The 18,710-nt window shown below is 41.8% G+C and overlaps 2 non-coding genes across 2 annotated transcripts; both read right to left on the bottom strand.

Moving 5' to 3' along the window:
• Positions 1-459: 459 nt before the first annotated feature.
• trnan-guu (transfer RNA asparagine (anticodon GUU)) lies at positions 460-533 on the bottom strand. The gene has a single exon. It is a non-coding gene; the product is annotated as a tRNA-Asn (tRNA).
• Positions 534-1,404: 871 nt separating this feature from the next.
• On the bottom strand, positions 1,405-1,478 carry trnan-guu (transfer RNA asparagine (anticodon GUU)). The gene has a single exon. It is a non-coding gene; the product is annotated as a tRNA-Asn (tRNA).
• Positions 1,479-18,710: the final 17,232 nt, after the last annotated feature.

The raw sequence follows: 18,710 nt of genomic DNA, 5'->3' as shown, positions 1-18,710 counted from the left end.
GTACATACACACACAAACACACTGGACAAACATTGTCCTTCTCGCGAGATAAATATAAATGCTAAGGTTATTCATGCCAGATTGACATCATTTACGTTGTCATACTATCCAGATTAATAAGAATAAATTATATGTTCCTTGGAGAACACAGAATGATCAAGCTATTGAGTAACAGAAGATCAGAGACCATTGACAGCCATTTTACCAGTAGGTATAGCAACTTGTCATCTTTCATGTTCAACAACACACCAATCACATGTGACAACAGGAAACACAGCAGGTCAAAAGCAAGCTGACTGTAAGGCCAGGAAGGTCTTCCATATCACTAGAAACAGAAAGACAGCATCCCTGGGTGGGCTCAAATCACCAACTTTTAAATTAAGAGTCTAACTCAACAACCAATTGCACCACAGAGACTTGTCATATCCACATCATGGAGCACAACAAACTGAGAACTGTCGTCCCTGGGTGGGCTCGAACCACCAACCTTTAGATTAACAGTCTAACGCGCTAACCAATTGCGCCACAGAGACTTGTGGTGTATTTGACCCTGACGCTTGATCGCTGGCCATTTGTGCTCTCATCCAACTGTACATGGAGTTTACGAAACAACAACACTTTGTTCCAATGGTTGTGTTAACGTGCATCGAAGGTGCAGCAACATTTTCAAGGAAGTAGACCTGTAGTTTTCTAATATTTGTTAGCTTTTTGAATGGCCTTAAAAGGGCAAAAATGTAGCGCAATGTTCGTCAGCGCAACATTATATTGAAAGGCATCTGGCAGGAGTAAATTCAGCCACAATCTCAAATATATTCTGATAAATATATATTTTAAACAACTGCATTTTCACAAATGTAATATATAATCGCCAAGCCCATTCAAAATAATAAGGGGACTGACTCTGGAAGAATGATGAAGTGGCTAGTCACTTTCATGGCGTATAGGCGTACATACACACACAAACACACTGGACAAACATTGTCCTTCTCGCGAGATAAATATAAATGCTAAGGTTATTCATGCCAGATTGACATCATTTACGTTGTCATACTATCCAGATTAATAAGAATAAATTATATGTTCCTTGGAGAACACAGAATGATCAAGCTATTGAGTAACAGAAGATCAGAGACCATTGACAGCCATTTTACCAGTAGGTATAGCAACTTGTCATCTTTCATTTCAACAACACACCAATCACATGTGACAACAGGAAACACAGCAGGTCAAAAGCAAGCTGACTGTAAGGCCAGGAAGGTCTTCCATATCACTAGAAACAGAAAGACAGCATCCCTGGGTGGGCTCAAATCACCAACTTTTAAATTAAGAGTCTAACTCAACAACCAATTGCACCACAGAGACTTGTCATATCCACATCATGGAGCACAACAAACTGAGAACTGTCGTCCCTGGGTGGGCTCGAACCACCAACCTTTAGATTAACAGTCTAACGCGCTAACCAATTGCGCCACAGAGACTTGTGGTGTATTTGACCCTGACGCTTGATCGCTGGCCATTTGTGCTCTCATCCAACTGTACATGGAGTTTACGAAACAACAACACTTTGTTCCCAGTGTTCGTCAGCGCAACATTATATTGAAAGGCATCTGGCAGGAGTAAATTCAGCCACAATCTCAAATATATTCTGATAAATATATATTTTAAACAACTGCATTTTCACAAATGTAATATATAATCGCCAAGCCCATTCAAAATAATAAGGGGACTGACTCTGGAAGAATGATGAAGTGGCTAGTCACTTTCCAGCATCCCAGAAAAGTGCTTAAAATAGCCCACATTAACATATGTAGCCTAAGAAAGAAGGTTCATGAAATCAATAATTTGCTAGTAATAGATGACATCTCAAACTCACTTAGATAATATGATACAGTGGTAGCAATACATGTTTATAACATCCACAGAAGAGACCAATACCAATGTTGCGGTCTATATTCAGAACCACATTCCTGTCAAACTTAGAGGATCCCATGTTAAATACTGTTTAAGTAATATGGCTATAGGTTCATCAGCCTCACCGAAAGCCCATTCTTGTGGGAAACGTCTACAGACCACCAAGTTCTAATAGTCAGTATCTGGATAATATATTTGAAATGCTTGATAATGTATGTGATATCAACAGAGAGGTATATTTTTTTCTGGGTGATTTCAATATTGCCTGGCTATCATCAAGCTGCCCACTCAAGAAAAAGCTTCAAACCAAGTTCCAAAGGCTGGGCCTAATGTAGTGTATAAGATTTCATACAATACGTTTTGTATTGATTCCTATGTTGATGATGTAAAGAATATTTGCTGGTCTGTGGTGTAATGAGGAGCAACCCGACACTGTACTTGACATATTTATGAAATGTCTTATTCCAGTTACCAATAAGCATGCACCCATTAACCTGTTTGGGATAGGGGGCAGCATTTGCACTTTTGGATGAGTAGCATGCCCAGAGTGAACTGCCTCTTACTCTGTCCCAGATGCTAATATATGCATATTATTATTAGTATTGGATAGAAAACACTGAAGTTTCTAAACCTGTTTTGAATGATGTCTGAGTATAACAGAACTCACATGGCAGGCGAAAACCTGAGAAAAATCCAACCAGGAAGAGGGACATCTGAGGTTTGTAGTTTTTCAAAGCTTGGCCTACCGAATACACAGTGTCTATTGAGTCAAGTTGCACTTCCTACAGCTTCCACTAGATGTCAACCGTCTTTAGAAACTTGAATGAGGATTCTACTATAAAGGAGGGGCTCATGAGACCTCTTTCATTCAGTGGTCTGGCAGAGTGCTCTGGTCTCATGACGCGCTCCCGACAGAGTTACCTCTCATTCCAGTGCTTTTCTTTAGACATAGGAATTCTCCGGTTGGAACATTATTGATGTTTTATGTTAAAAACATCCTAACGATTGATTCCATACATCGTTTGACATGTTTCTAAAGGACTGTAACGGAACTTTGAGTTTTTGTCTGGACGAAGTGCTTGCGCCTCGGGGAGATTAATTAGTGGGCTGAACATGGTAACAACAAGTGGCTATTTGGACATAAATGATGGACTTTATGGAACAAATCAGTCATTTGTTGTCGAACTGGGATTCCTGGGAGTGCCTTCTGATGAAGATCATCAAAGGTAAGTGAATATTTATGGTGTTGTTTCTAACTTCTGTTGACTCCAAAATGGCGGATATTTCTCTGGCTGTATTGGACTCTGAGCGCCGTTCTCAGATTATGCTTTTTCCAAAGTTTTTTTGAAATCTCACACAGCGGTTGCAATAAGGAGAAGTCTCTCTTTAATTATGTGAATAACACTTGTATCTTTTATCAATGTTTATTATGAGTATTTCTGCAAAATCACTGGATGTTTTGGAATCAAAACATTACTGCACGTAAGGCGCCAATGTAAACTGAGAATTTTGGATATGAATATGCACATTATCGAACAAAACATACATGTATTGTGTAACATGATGTCCTCTGAGTGTCATGTGATGAAGATCATCAAAGGTTAGTGATTAATTTTATCTATATTTCTGCTTTCTGTGACTCCTATCTTTGGCTGGAAAAATGGCTGTGTGTTTTTTTGACTTGGCTATGACCTAACATAATCATATGTTGTGCTTTCGCTGTAAAACATTTTTGAAATCGGACATGATGGGTAGATTAACAAGATGTTTATCTTTCATTTGCTGTATTGGACTTGTTAATGTGTGAAAGTTACATATATCTAAAAAAATATTTTTGAATTTCGCACAATTCATTTTCAGCGGAATGGTAACATCAATATGAAGACTGTAATTTATCTAATTAACTAACTAAACTCAGCAAAAAAATAAACGTCCCTTTTTCAGGACCCTGTCTTTCAAAGATAACTGCAGAATTTTAGAAACGTTTTCGGACGTCTAGTAAGGGACTGTACATTTGCAATGTGGACTTTCTCACTAACCATATGGCGAATGTCAAAATGTTTTGCCTTCTTTGTCTACCCTAAACTGCCATTCCAAATAGAGAAGATTGGCAGGAAACAATAACCCAAGCACCACAAGGTTGATCGACATTATTATGCCACATCTAAGGATAATCTGAGATTGATCAAATAAAAGATATTAGAAATTTTCCAGACGCACAAAAAACTTTTTTTTTCTCTAATATTTGGCACATTTGTTTACATTCCTGTTAGGGAGCCTTTGCCAAGATAATCCATCCATTTGACAGGTGTGGCATATCAAGAAGCTGATTGAACAGCATGATGCCACAGATGTCTCAAGTTTTGAGGGAGTGTGCAATTGGCATGCTGACTGCAGGAATGTAAATAATGAAAATATAAGACAAAAGACACCTAAAGACAGACCTAAGACAACAACATAGCATGGCAGCAACACAACATGACAGCAGCACAACATAGTAGCAGCACAAAACATGGTACAAACGTTATCAGGAACAGACAACAGCACAAAAGACAACAATACATCACGTGAAGCAGCCACAACTGTTGCCAGAGAATGTAATGTTATCCCTCTACTATAAGCCGTCTCCAACATCAATTTGGCAGTATGCCTAACCGGCCTCACAACCGCAGACCATGTGTAACCACGCCAGAGCAGGACCTCCACATCCGGCTTCTTCACCAGCCACCTGATGAAACTGCTGTGGGTTTGCACAACCAAATAATTTCTGCACAAACTGTCAAAAACTGTCTCATGGAAGCTCATCTGCATGCTCGTTGTCCTCACCAGGGTCTTGACCAGACTTCCGTGAGAAAATGCTCACCTTCAATGGCCACTGGAATTCTGGAGAAGTGTGCTCTTCAAGGATGAATCTCGGTTTGAACTGTACCGGGCAGAAGGCAGGCAGCAAGTATGGCGTCAACGTTGTGAACAGAGTGCCGGTTGGGTTATTGTATGGGCAGGCATAAGCTACAGACAAATGTTTAATTTTATCGGGATCATTTTCAATGCACAGAGATACCGTGACGAGATTCTGATAGTTTTTCATATTTTCTGGGTCAAGGTTTGGCTTTTTCAAGAGAGGCCTTATTACTGCCACTTTTAGTGAGTTTGGTACACATCGGGTGGATAGAGAGCCGTTTATTATGTTCAACATAGGAGGGCCAAGCAGAGGAAGCAGCTCTTTCAGTTAGTTGGAATAAGGTCCAGTATGTAGCATGAAGGTTTAGAGGCCATGATTATTTTCATCAATGTGTCAAGAGAGTACTAAAACACTTGAGTGTCTCCCTTGATCCTAGGTCCCGGCAGATTTGTGCAGACTCAGGACAACTGAGCTTTGGAGGAATACGCAGATTTAAAGAGGAGTCCGTAATTTGCTTTCTAATGATCATGATCTTTTCCTCAAATAAGTTAATGAGTTTATCACTGTTGAAGTGAAAGCCATCCTCTCTTAGGGAATGCTGCTTTTTAGTTAGCTTTGCGACAGTAACAAAAATACATTTCGGATTGTTCTTATTTTCCTCAATTATGTTGGAAAAATAGGATGATCGAGCAGTAGTGAGGGCTCTTCGATACTGCATGGTACTGTCTTTCCAAGCTAGTCGGAAGACTTCCAGTTTGGTGTAGCACCATTTAAGTTCCAATTTTCTGGATGCTTGCTTCAGAAATTGGGTATTTTCTGTATGCCAGGGAGCTATTTTCTTATGACAAATGTTTTTGTTTTTTTAGGGGTGCGACTGCATCTAGGGTTTTGTGCAAGGTTAAATTAAGTAACTCAGTTAGGTGGTTAACTGATTTTTGTACTCTGATGCCCTTGGGTAGGTGGAGGGAGTCTGGAAGGGTTTCTAGGAATCTTTGGGTTGTCTGAGAATTTATAGCACTTTTGAACGTTTGATGATCCTTGGTTGGGGTCTAAGCAAATTATTTGTTGAAGTTTTGCAAACGTAATAAAATGGTGGTCGGATAGTCCAAGATTAGGAGGAAAAACAATATCCACAACATTTATTCCATGGGACAAAACAAGGTCCAGAGTATGACTGTGGCAGTGAGTACGTAGGTCCGGAGACATGTCGGACAAAACCCACGATGAGTTGATGATGGCTCCAAAAGCCTTTTTGAGTGGGTCTGGGGACTTTTCTATTTGATATTATCTGCCATGACTACAAAGTCCGATAGGAATTCAGGAAACACAGTGAGGAACGCTGTATATGGCCTAGGAGGCCTGTAAACAGTAGCTATAAAAAGTGATTGAGTAGGCTACATAGATTTCATGACTAGATGCTCAAAAGACAAAAACTTCGTTTTTTTGTGTAAATTTAAATTTACTAATGTAAATGTAAGCAACACCTCCACCTTTGCGGGATGCGCAGGGGATATGGTCACAAGTGGAACCAGGAGGTGAGGCCTCATTTAACACAGTAAATTCAACAGGCTTAAGCCATGTTTCAGTCAGGCCAATCACATCAAGATTATGATCAGTGATTAGTTCATTGACTATAACTGCATTGGACATGAACGATCTAACATTAAGTCGCCTTATTTTGAGATGTGAGGTATCACAATCTCTTTCAATAATGTCAGGAATGGAGGAGGTCTTTATTCCAGTGAGATTGCTAAGGCGAACACCACCATGTTTAGTTTTCCCCAACCCAGGTCGAGGCACAGACATGATCTCAATGGGGATAGCTGAACTGACTACACTGACTGTGCTAGTGGCAGACTCCACTAAGCTGGCAGGTGGGCTTACAGCCTGCTGCCTGGCCTGCAACCTATCTCATTGTGGAGCTAGGGGAGTTAGAGCCCTGTCTATGTTTGTAGATAAGATGAGAGCACCCGTCCAGCTAGGATGGAGTCCATCACTCCTCAACAGGCCAGGCTTGGTCCTGTTTGTGGGTGAGTCCCAGAAGAGGGCCAATTATCTACAAATTCTATCATTTGGTAGGGGCAGAAAACAGTTTTCAACCAGCGATTGAGTTGTGAGACTCTGCTGTGGAGCTCATCACTCCCCCTAACTGGGAGGGGGCCAAAGACAATTACTCGACGCCGACACATCTGTCTAGCTGATTTACACACTGAAGCTATATTGCGCTTGGTGACCTCTGACTGTTTCATCCTAACATCGTTGGTGCCGATAATAATATCCCTATACTCTCTACACTCACCAATTTTAGCTTTAGCCAGCACCATCTTTAGATTAGCCTTAACGTAGCCCTGCCCCCTGGTAAACAGTGTATGATTGCTAGATGATTAATTTTAAGTCTAATACTGTGGGTAAGGGAGTCGCCAATGACTAGGGGTTTCAATTTGTCAGAGCTAATGGTGGGAAGCTTCGGCGTCTCAGACCCCGTAACGGGAGGAGTAGAGACCAGAGAAGGCTCGGCCTCTGACTCCGACTCGCTGCTAAATGGGGAGAACCAGTTGAAAGTTTCTGTCAGCTGAATGAGCGACACCGGTTGATCATTCCTACAGCATTTCCTTCCTGTAGCCATGAGAAAGTTGTCCGGCTGCGGGGACTGTGCCAGGGGATTTATACTACTATCTGTACTTACTGGTTGCACCGACGCTGTTTCATTCTTTCCTATACTTAAATTACCCTTGCCTAACGATTGCGTCTGAAGCTGGGCTTGCAGCACATCTATCCTCGCCGTAAGGTGATCGTTCTCCTGTATATTATGAGTACAGTGACTGCAATTACAAGGCATCATGTTAATGTTACTGCTTAACTTCGACTGGTGGAGGTCCTGACGAACCACCAAAGTTGTCAGGTAGCAAAGTAAGGTTAGCAACAAAACGCACAGCAGCACATTAACAAGTCTACAAGTTGTGACCAGAAATGACGTAAGAGCGGGTTACCAGGATCAGAGTGGTGCAGAAGCCAATTGATTTCCTTATATGAACTGTAACTCAGTAAAGTCTTTGAAATTCTTGCATGTTGCATTTATATTTTTGTTCAGTATACTTATAATAGAAGTTTAGGTGAAGTTCTTTTGTGATTATTTGAGCACAAAATTAATTGTTGACCTCGATTAAAAGGGTTTTGCTCTGAACAAAAGCTGGAACACTCATCCTGTGACTTGTAATGTAGACACATTGTAAGGTCCATTCCTCACCATTATTCAGTTTAAATAGGGCATAAATGGCCCCCATGCCTATTGAGAGGTACTATCTATAACATTTAGTGGGACTTACTGGACAATGTGAAAACATATATTTTTATGAAATGTTCATTATTGGAAAAAGATGGTAAAAGTACAATAATAAATACATTTTAATACAACTTTTTTAAAACATTTTTCATAAACTTTCAATAAAGTTTAAGAATTTGTTTACCCCCATAGTACACTATGAAGTCAGAAAATAAAATGAATCCTATTTATATCAAGACAGCAAATGAATTGTTAAAGTTGATCAACTCTGTCATGGTGAAAATATTATGCCATATTGACTGGGGCTTTATATACTCCATTCTATCTCTTTCTTATCATTGAAAACACTCTGTAACTTTATATCCATTTTTGTCAAGGATGCCCTTGTTGCAGTCTTACGAGTTGCATATTGAATCGTCTTCTCAGCACATTTGGTGTGCAGATCAAGGTCTACCCTGTCTTTAGTTGTCTTCACAAAATGAAATTGCATCACTGTAATCTCATATGTAATAATTTTGTCCAAGCAAAGAGAATATGTTTCAGAAGAGTTGACTGAATGTATCTAGATTCCTGTCAGTATAAACAACTGACGGCAAATTGATATTAAACAACTGCTTGCCTTCTTGTTAAGCAGGCAAATCTGAATAATTTTCTTTGTTTATTTTCTTTCCATTTATTCTCCTTTAGGGATGAATCCCGACTGTGATCCTCTCCAGTTTGGAAAATGGAGAACCTCACAGATGGAATAGAATAACATTAAGAGCGAGACTGAAAGCATACTTTGTAACAGATTTAACAAGACTGGGAAGCTGGAGGCCACGCAATATCTATTTCAGCCAAATCCTGTCTGGCGGCCCTCTGATCTGTAACCAACCTGATAGCCGTTTTTCTCACACTAAAATAAATACATATTTGAATACCTGTGACCTGTTCTAAACAACTTCTCAGACTCCACACTAAAACAGAGCTGTGTATTAGCTGTGGGATGGAATGGCAAAGCAGTCACTGATCTCGCTATATCTTCATAGAGAGACATATTCAGCAGGCCTTTGAGGCCAAGTTCTGAAGTCCACCGGGGTTTCATACATGTATGACTCAATGTGACATATGCTTGAAAGACTATTCGTCTTTATATCATCCCCAGTCCTTCTGCATCCTGTCAGACTCATTTTGCCATGTTACACATCAATGAGGAATTATTCTCAATGTTTTTCTTCTTCTGTCTGGGTCCAAGGTGAATCAGTCTATTTGGGCTATTTGCATGTCTCAGTGTGTAGGGCTTGAGATTACGAGAATAATATATAAGAAGAAGTGAAGACAAAAAATAATTACCTGTAAGCACATACTGTACTTACCTAATTGTTCAAATTCCATTCCAATTTCTATATTCTTGCTCCCTGTTTTTTTTCTCCTTCAACACTGCCTACAGTGCAGTACAGTAGAGCATGCTCCCCCACAGGGTCCTATACTCTAAGTTAATACTACATTGACCTTTTCATTAACAGTGACAAGGCCCAGTACAGTGCAGTACAGCAGAGCCTGCTCTGACTCCCCCCTCCTCATCCCCACGCCAGGGTCTTACAGTATGCTGTAGTGTAGGTCATTAGTACAACTGTACTGCAGTAACAGCAGACACACACAGAGGGAGATCAATTCATTTCCTTTTTCCACTGCCAGTATGTGAGTTATAGAGATAGAGGCATTCATCATCATGGACATTCACATGTTAATACAGGCTAATAAGACTGATGAGTCAGCCTGGCCAGAGACAGACCCAGGTCTGGGAGACCAGCCTTCAGTGGTGAGTGATGGTTCACCCTGTCCTGGCCGAGGTTAATATGCCAGACAAAGGCTGAGATGGATGGATGTGACCTGGAGCATGTTATTAGTATCTCACCGCAGCTCAATCAACCAGATTGAGATGAGTCAGCTGGATATGGCATCATATCCTGAGAATAGACGGCGTCCAATCTTTATAATGAACGCAAATGAATCCCTATGATGACGATGGTTATTATGATCAATACAGTTATGATGACACTGACATCAATCAAGTCGAGCAGAATTTGTAGAGCACTTGGTAGCGTTTATAGAGAGCTTGGTAGCAGTAGAGGAAATAAGAAAGAGCACATGCTTGAGCCAGGACTAAAATTGTCTCCATTAAAAGGCAATAGTTTTACCATATGTCCCTCACACAGGCAATTGCTTAAACGAATGTGTCTGAAACACAGTTAAACTGTAGATAGGGCTCCTAACACTGTCTGCCACTGTTTTGCTGTGTTCCATAAAAAGGAGAGTGGGGTAAAATGTTTTACATTCAGGATCACTTCATCAAGAAAAAGATAGTATTATTTCTCACAAAGATATCTACATATATTTTAGGATGTTGTGTATCCCTGGAAATAATCAGAATTCATGTAAACATTACTGTGTTGAAAACCACAAAAAAGTGGTCCCTCTGCACAACTTATCCCTGGAATGGGATAAGGGTAAATTAAGTTAATTTCTGTACTGAATTAAATATTACCTTAAACACAATTCAACAATCACAATCACCTTTTTTTGTATTTTAGTCATTTAAGTAGCTTATAACGCAGGCTAAACAAACACTGTTAACATATTACAGGCCCTGTTTATCACAACTCAGGATATGACCTAGATTCAGACGCAATATGTGGATAGTACAGTTCTCATAATATTTATTATACAAGGGGACAGGCTAGGGCAGGCAGAGGTCAGTAATCCAGAGCAGAGTCAATTAGGTACAGAACGCCAGGCTGGCTCAGGGCAGGCAGAATTGTCAGAACCAGGAAGACTAGAAAACAGTAACTAGAAAGACTCGAAAATGGGAAAACACGCTGGTAAGACTTGACGGGACAAGACAAACTGGCAAAAGACAGACATAAAACACTGGTATAAATACACCAGGGATAATGGGGACAAATGGGGGACACCTGGTGGGGTGTGGAGACAAGCACAAGAAAGGTGAAACAGACCAGGGTGTGATAATGTTGTTACCTCAAGAGTAGATGCTGCTTCTGAAAAAGCTAATGGGGATCCAAATAAACAAATATCCCAGCGATAATGCCTTGCATTACACCTGGGAAGAAAACACTTACATTTTCTCAACTTGCCATTGGCTCAAACATTGACTCAATTTAACCAAAGGGAAACATTTTGACTATATTAGCCCACACAGCTACAAGGATGCACTTTCATATTAGGTTTAGGACCTCATACTGAAGTTTACAGAGACCCAAACTGATGTAGAGAACGATCTTAACATGATCTACTTTGGTTTAGATACAAACATGACGAAACATCTAAGACAAAGGAAATTTGACTTGGTGAGAATCTGTTTTTTTGGACCTAACTTGCTTACCACTTTTTCCATGGCTCCATGAAATTATGATCTGTTCCTAAATATTTGGTTTAAAAATATATACAGTTGAAGCCGGAAGTTTACATACAACTTAGCCAAGTACATTTTCACAACTTTTCACAATTGCTGTCATAGGTCAGTTGGGATCACCACTTTATTTTAAGAATGTGAAATGTCAGAATAATAGTCAAGAGAATGATTTATGTCAGCTTTTATTTCTTTCATGACATTCCCAGTGGGTCAGAAGTTTAGGCCTCCTTGCTCGCACACGCTTTTTCAGTTCTGCCCACAAATTTTCTATGGGATTGAGATCAGGGCTTTGTGATGGCCACTCCCATACGTTGACTTTGTTGTCCTTAACCTGTTTGGGATAGGGGGCGGTATTTTCACCTCCGGATGAAAAGCGTGCCCAAAGTAAACTCCCTGCTACTCAGGTCATGAGTAGGATATGCATATAATTTGTAGATTCGGATTGAAAACACTCTAAAGTTTCAAAAGCTGTTAAAATTATGTCTGTGAGTATAACATAACTTATTTGGCAGGCAAAACCCCGAGGGCAAACCATCCAGGATTCTATTTTTGTTGAGGTGACTGTGTTTTCAATTACTTTTCTATGGGAATCTAGCGATCTGGTTGCAGTTCCTAGGGCTTCCACTAGATGTCAACAGTCTTTAGAAATTGGTTGATGTTTTTCTTTTGAGTAATGAAGAAGTATAGCTGTTCAGACTGAGTGTCGAGTCTAGTGTACTGTTGTGTTTGGCGCGCTACCTGGCACTCGCTCCACTTTAATTTTATCTGCTATTGAATACAGTTTATTCCGTCTGAAATATGACTGATTATTTACGTTTTAAAATACCTAAAGTTGGATTAGGAAAGTTGTTTGAAATGTTTGGACCAAGATTACACATAATTTATTAGATAATGTGTAGTCATGTCAGGCGAGTTGGAACCGGTGTTTTTCTGAATCAAATGCGCCAAATAAATTGACATTTTGGGGATATAACGACAGAATTAATCGAACAAAAGGACCATTTGTGATGTTTAATGGACATATTGGAATGTCAACAGAAGGAGATCTTCAAAGGTAAGGCATGAATTGTATCGTTATTTCTGAGTTTTGTGTCGCGCCAGGCGTGTTGAAATATAATTGTCATGTGTTTGTTTGATGGGGTGCTATCCTCAGATATTCACAAGGTTTTCTTTTGCCGTAAAGCCTTTTTGAAATCTGGATTAACAAGAAGTTAAACTGTATTTTGGTGTATTGCACTTGTGATTGTATGAAAGTTAAATATTTCTAATAATTTATTTTGAATTTCGCGCTCTGCAATTTTACCGGATGATGTCAAAACGTTCCGCTAGCGGAACCCCTAGCCGCCATTTTGCCACAGCTTTGGGAGTATGCTTCGGGTCATTGTCCATTAGGAAGACCCATTTGTGACCAAGCTGTAACTTCCTGACTGATGTCTTGAGATGTTGCTTCAATTTATCCACATAATTTTCCTACCTCATGATGCCATCTATTTTGTGAAGTGCACCAGCCCCTCCTGCAGCAAAGCACCCCCACAACATGATGCTGCTACCCCGTGCTTCACGGTTGGGATGATGTTCTTCGGCTTGCAAGCCTCCCCCTTTTTCCTCTAAACATAACGATGGTAATTATGGCCAAACATTTCTATTTTTGTTTCATCATACCAGAGGACATTTCTCCAAAAAGTACAATCTTTGTCCCCATGTGCAGTTGCAAACCGTAGTGTGGCTTTTTTTATGGCGGTTTTGGAGCAGTGGCCTCTTCCTTGCAGAGCGACCTTTTCAGGTTATGTCGAGATAGGTCTCGTTTTACTGTGGATATAGATACTTTTGTATCTGTTTCCTCCAGCATGTCACTTTTCGCACCGCAGTACGTTCATCTCTAGGAGACAGAATGCGTCTCCTTCCTGAGCGGTATGATGGCTGTGTGGTCCCATGGTGTTTATACTTGCTTCCTATTGTTAGTACAGATGAATATGGTACCTTCAGGCATCTGGAAATTGCTCCCAAGGATGAACCAGACTTGTGGAGGTCTACAGATGGCTGATTTCTTTTGATTTTCCCATGATGTCAAGCAAAGAGGCACTGAGTTTTAAGCTTGGCCTTGAAATACATCCACAGGTACACCTCCAATTGACTCAAATTATGTCAACTAGTGTATCAGAAGCTTCTAAAGCCATGACATAATTTGGAGACCCAAACATAATTTCTGGAATTTTCCAAGCTGTTTAAAGGCACATTCAACGTAGTGTACGTAAACTTCTGACCCACTGGAATTGTGACACAGTGAATTATAAGTGAAATAATCTGTCTGTAAATAATTGTTGGACAAATGACTTTATGTCATGCACAAAGTAGATGTCCTAACTGACTTGCCAAAACGATTGTGGTTGAAAAACAAGTTTTAATGACTCCAACCTAAGTGTATGTAAACTTCCGACTTCAACTGTACATTTGTATGGTTTCATAGAAATAAGGGTGGCTCAACTTCCCCCACTCTCCCTTATAATCAGTTGGAGTCCTGTTGTCCTGGAGTGAACAGTTACAAAACTTCCAGTTCTTCTATTGTTTCCATGGCAATACACATCATGCTTACTGCTCTTTAATGTGACCCACTGAGGCCTACCCAGAGTGGTTGTATACACAGAATAAGATCAGCTTCAGAGGAGGCCATGTAGAAAACCTCTCTGCAGTGTTTTGATTGCATTTCACTATAGCTCTTAACTCATTTTAAGTTGTATTCCACAATTCCTTTGTGAACCGCCGCTAAAACTAGCAGCTGATTCTTTTGTTGTTTTCCTGCTGTGTTTGCTTACTAATTCATATTGTAATTCAGCCTGTGGAATGGCCTCAGCTACGTTGGAGTCCTTGTTGGGAGAAGTGTCACCTAACGCCCATTTACGGAAGCAGCAGGAGAGGAGAATTGTTACCGTGTAGCAGTGTTGGCTAGACAGGGACAGAGAAGAGGTAATATAGGAAATATGAATACTAGACAGACAGACCCTATTCACCTTTGGGTGATTATGGTGAGTGTTGGGGGTTTATTTTCTGGGTTCTGTAACATTCAGCTATAATTATTTGCTCCATCTCAATAGTCGGCTCTACCTCTCCTGCATTATGATATTCATTGGAGTCCCAAACTAGAGTGCTGCCTCTTGCTTCTCATCTCCCTCATATACCATGAGTTGCCAAGGGATCCTTGGAAAATAAAGATAAGCCATGTCTACCAGGGACAAACATGTGATGCTGCTACAGAGCAAAATAACAAATTATACCAGTAATAAATAAGTATGAGGCTGCCTTTAGTCACAACAAACCTTTCCTGTATCTCTCAAGTAGTGGTAAAAATACCAACAGTGGTTCATTCTCTGTAGGTGCACCAGTGCAGTGAGCCTATTAACCTCAGAGACGGAAAGAGGCAGGGACCAACCCTGTCTGGTGGGAAGTGAGAATGTGTTACGGATTCTAGTGTCTCAGTCTATGAGGACGGATGAGGATGTAAAAAGTAATCCTTGTGTTTCGATCAATCAGTCATGGACCTGGAAAAGTGTGTGAGGATATGCAATTGATTCTAGCATCTTACCTCATCATGAAGGAAGAGACATTGACAGGAAGACAGGCAGGTAACCATCAGAGAACTGGCCAGTGGAGAGATCTATGCTACACATGCATGAGCACACACACACACACAGTTTCCCCATGTAACCACCTGGTGGAAAATGCTGTGAGATGGGGATAAAATGATGTGTCAAACTTAAGAGGCTACTCTCTCTCCATCTTCTTGAACAGGCTTACATACCTTCAATAAATGTCAATGCTCATAGAAGTGGAAATAACCGAGAGCCTACCACTTCTCAACTAAAAAAACGGAGAGATCAGGACTGAAGATATGTTTTTTTTAAACACTCCCTTATTAAAGCCATGTCTGATCCCTAAATATGGAGTTAGTCTAATGAGGCAGGATCATTCAGATTTAGCCCAATAACGATTAGTTCAAAATTAAAGCCTTTAAATAGATGTACATTATATACATTCACCCGCACATTAATAATGATCCCTCTGTTGGTCTCATCAGAATCATAGTCCCATGATAATTGATTAAGACTGACCGAGGCTCTCAAGTCTCAACACTGAAGTGCAATGAAGACGTAAAATAACACGGTCGGATACAGAGATCTGACACATAATACCTTGGTCAATGGAAAATGGTGACAAAATGACTTGATGACTTATTCTGAATTCAATAATTATTTTGCGAACCAACAATGTGTGTGTGTGTGTGTGTGTGTGTGTGTAGCCGAGATGGACTGATTCACAAAAGCCTTGATATGGAAAGGGTGAGAGCTTTTGGCACGGCAGTGTGTGGTGACGGATGAAAGACAAATCGGTGTTGTTCACTTCCTCTCCTATACACTTCAAATGCACAGACACCAGGTTAATCTCTTCGCATCTGAATTAGATATTTCCATTTGACTTCAAAAAGGGATCTCACCCCAGATACATGACTTTCAAGATGGGCTCTTACTTCTTGAAGTATGCTTTTCAAACAGGAAGAGTAACATAATTTGGATACATAATCCTCCTGTTCCTGGGAATCAAAAAGGTGTTGAATCCATACATAATCTTTGGTTATTTGCCTGTCACTATAATCAACAAAAGGATGAACACTGCTATATACAAATACACATACATTTGCACACACACTACCTGGGAGCTACTGCGCTGAAATGTTATGGAAGTAAATACACATTTGCATATTAGTGTGGAAATCATATAGAAGTATTTTTGAAAGATTGTTGCAACACAAAAAGGAACAAAACCCCCAGAACCACTCTCCTAAAGCACGGCTGTGAACAGTTAAGACTTCATTACATATGCTCAAATACCCATCAAAACAATAAATAGATTTTCCATTGACTGCAACCTACATGTGTGATCTTTAGATGCTAAATTAAGTGCCTCCTTTTGGTATTAATATGATTGGTATTGTTTCATTTCCTATCATATCCTGTGCTCTCAGTGAAACCGTTCCTGTCAATTATTTTTAAAACCGTAGGCTGCCCGCAAGTAAGTGTCATAAACGTGTGTATAGGAGTAGTTTAATAACTTAAAAACATAGCTCCAAAACCATGACAATAATCAAAACAAAGTTGGTACGAGGACCCGTTGCACACAAATAACTAACACGATAAATGAACAACAATCTCTGACAAGGACATGAGGGGAAACAGAGGATTAAATACACGACAGGGAATGAATGGGACCAGGTGTGTAGGAAGACAAGACAAAACCAATGGAAAATGAAAGATGGATCAATGATGGCTAGAAGACTGGTGGTGTCAACCACCAAGCACAGCCCGAACAAGGAGAGGCATTGACTTCGGCGGATGCCGTGCCATTACCACCCCTCGCAGCAGTGAAGGATCTAACACGTCCTCCACCGGATCCCAGCATCTCTCCTCCGGCCCGTACCCCTCCAAGTCCATGAGGCACTGCAGGCCCCTCGCCCAACGTCTTGAATCCAGGAGTACACCGGGGCCCCCTCAATGGGATGGAGGAACCTCCCGCAACCTCAGCCTCCTGGAGCGGGCCAGCCACCACCGGCCTGAGGAGAGACACATAGAACGAGGGGTTAATGCGGTAATTGGAGGGGCAGCTGTAACCTTTAACATAACTCGTTCACTCTCCTCAGAGAGCCCCACAAAACTGAGGTGACGGTCTGCACCAACTTTCTGCCGCAGTACGGCGCGCTGAAGGTGGACGTGGGCGGCTTCCCAGGTTTCCTCCGTGCGTCGGAACCAATTGTCCACCGCAGGAGCCTCGGTCTGACTCTGATGCCAAGGAGCCAGAACCGGCTGATACCCTAATACACATTGAAAGGGAGAAAGGTTAGTGGAGGAGTGGTGGAGTGGCGGAGCGAGTTCTGGGCCATCTCTGCCCAGGGCACGAATGCCGTCCACTCCCCCGGCCAGTCCTGGCAATAAGACCTCAGAAACCTACCCACATCCTGGTTAACTCTTTCCACCTGCCCATTACTCTCGGGGTGAAAACCTGAGGTAAGGCTGACCGAGACCCCCAGACGTTCCATGAATGCCTCCAGACCATTGACGTGAACTGGTGACCCCGATCAGACACTATCCTCAGGCACCCCATGTTGCCGGAAGACGTGTGTAAACAGAGCCTCCAAAGTTTGTAGGGCTGTAGGGAGACCGGGCAAAGGGAGGAGACGACAGGACTTAGAAAAATGATCCACAACGACCAGGATCGTGGTGTTACCCTGTGAAGGTGGAAGATCGGTAAGGAAATCCACCGACAGGTGCGACCACGGCCGTTATGGAACATCTAGAAGCCTTGCACTGGGCGCACACTGAGTAGGAGGAAACAAACCCTCACGTCCTTAGCTAAAGTGGGCCACCAGTACCTCCCATCAAGACAGCGCACCGTCCGACCGATCCCAGGATGACCAGAGGAGGGTGACGTGTGGGCTCAATAGATCAGTCGGTCGCGGACAGCAGACGGAAAGTACAGACGCCCACGTGGACACTGAGGGGGAGCGGGCTCTCCACGTGATGCCCACTCAATGTCCGCGTCCAGCTCCCACCCTACCTGGCGCCACCAAACTAGAGGCTGGGTGTATGGGAGTGGGATCCATGGGCCGCTCCTCTGTGTCATACAGCCATGACAGTGCGTCTGCCTTAATGTTCTGGGAGCCTAGTCTGTAAGAGGGTAAACACAAAACGGGTGAAAAACATGGCCCACCTTGCCTGTAGAGGATTCAGTCTCCTCGCCTCCTGGATGTACTCCAGATTGTGATGGTCAGTCCAGATGAGAAAAGGGTGTTTAGCCCCCTCAAGCCAATGTCTCCACACCTTCAAATCCTTGATGACAGCCAACAGCTCCCGGTACCCCACATCATAGATTCGCTCCGCTGGGCTGAGCTTCATCGAAAAGAAGGCACAGGGGCGGAGCTTCAGTGGCATACCCGAGCGCTGAGAGAGCACAGCTCCTATCCCAGCCTTGGATGGGTCCACCTCCACTATGAACGGCAAAGAGGGAGCCGAGGTAAACAGAGTCTTCAGGTGCCTAAAAGCCCTGTTCGCCTCAGCTGACCACTGCAAGCGCACCAGGCCCCCCTTTAGCAGTGAGGTAATGGGAGCAGCTACCTGACCAAAACCCTGGATAAACCTCTGGAAGTAGTTGGCAAA

This window comes from Oncorhynchus keta, chromosome 13, assembly GCF_023373465.1.
Source record: "Oncorhynchus keta strain PuntledgeMale-10-30-2019 chromosome 13, Oket_V2, whole genome shotgun sequence".
Taxonomy (NCBI): domain Eukaryota; kingdom Metazoa; phylum Chordata; class Actinopteri; order Salmoniformes; family Salmonidae; genus Oncorhynchus; species Oncorhynchus keta.
Note: the sequence above shows the minus strand (reverse complement) of the source record. Positions and strands in the feature narration are given on the sequence as shown.